This window comes from Vombatus ursinus, unplaced genomic scaffold, assembly GCF_900497805.2.
Source record: "Vombatus ursinus unplaced genomic scaffold, bare-nosed wombat genome assembly UNPS02014832.1, whole genome shotgun sequence".
In the NCBI taxonomy this organism is placed as follows: domain Eukaryota; kingdom Metazoa; phylum Chordata; class Mammalia; order Diprotodontia; family Vombatidae; genus Vombatus; species Vombatus ursinus.
Genome location: NW_020954610.1, coordinates 35,950,972 through 35,952,287, shown reverse-complemented (window position 1 = coordinate 35,952,287; position 1,316 = coordinate 35,950,972). Strand labels below are relative to the sequence as shown.

The following is a 1,316-nucleotide window of genomic DNA, read 5'->3' as shown; positions in this document are numbered from 1 at the left end:
ATTTTGCATGACTGCACGTGGATAACCTTTATCAAATTGCTTGCCTTCTCAATGGGGGAAGGGTAGGAGAGAATTTGGAACTCAAAATTGTAAAAAGCAAAGGTTAAAATTATTTTTACGTGTAATTAAAAAGAAGGAAATACTAAAAGAAAAAAAGAAAATATAGGTTTGCAAGAAAACAAATTATAGGAATAACATTATAAAAGAAAGGGACTTTTAAAAACTTTGGAACTTAGATTGATTCAATGATGGTTCCACAAAACTCAAGATGAAGCACCAGCAAAGTGATGGACTGAAAATTCAGACTGAGACTTACATTTTTGAACACGGACAAGGAGGGAATTTGCTTTGCTTCACTACGAATATTTACTAAAAGGGTTTTGTCATTATTATTTTGTCGTTGTTCAATTATTACTTCTTTTTTTTTTTTCAAGGCTGCTGATTTTATTGGTTTTAGGAAAGTCTTTATCATGGCAATCAATGTCCTTCTGCCAAAGTTATCCAAATGGCATAAAAGAGTCCGAAAGTGAGGGCTTAGGAGGTGGGGAAGCCACTGCAGATACCCACCCGGGAGAACTGGTACTATCGCCACTGGAATTTATGGGACACGAGGCTTGCAGAGGTATGGACGGGGTGGCTTCAGTCCAAATGATGTTGGAGAGGGGATGGTGTCCCAGGTGAGGGCAGCAGCCAAAATCTTTCCTTTTTTTGGGAGGTGGGAATGGAGGGAGGGCCAAGATTTCCTACTTGGTGGGTGAAGAGCCATCAGAGGGGGCAAGGTGGGCCGGCCCCCCGGGCACGGGGCTCACAAGAAGGTATCGCACCATTCTCGAAGGCAGTCAAAGCAATCCTGAGACTGCCTGGCATTAGCTCCACAGGTGTCTTGGAGCCACTCCCGGAAGAGGCATTCGTCTTTTTTCATCACCAGGAACTGGCCCAGAACCATGTAGGCCTTGTGGAAGCCCATGTCCTCGAGCTTCTTGCTCAGCACGTCTCCGATGCCCGCCAGGCACCCGACGGGCTTCTCCCCCATGGGCTCGGTGACAAAATCGCAGTGCTTCTGGTAGGTCGTCATGGCTCCTCACAAAAGATCTCAATCCCACAGTGCGTGTGCCAGCTTCCGCTTCCAGGTTGTCAAAGTCGTTTCCGGGTCAAGGGCCATTTGAAGGGAAGCAGTAAGGAGGGAAGGAGCGGGGGAAGGGGAGGGAGGCGAGGGCATGACACCCTCAGTTATAATTCTAGACAAACAAAATATATAGGCTCGATTCCACCTTGAACTGATTTACTAGATATTTTAAAAAATAATTTCTCCCTGC

General features: G+C 45.6%; 1 pseudogene; it reads right to left on the bottom strand.

Annotated features, from left to right (window-relative positions):
* Positions 1-805: 805 nt before the first annotated feature.
* On the bottom strand, positions 806-1,075 carry LOC114025610 (annotated as a pseudogene).
* Positions 1,076-1,316: the final 241 nt, after the last annotated feature.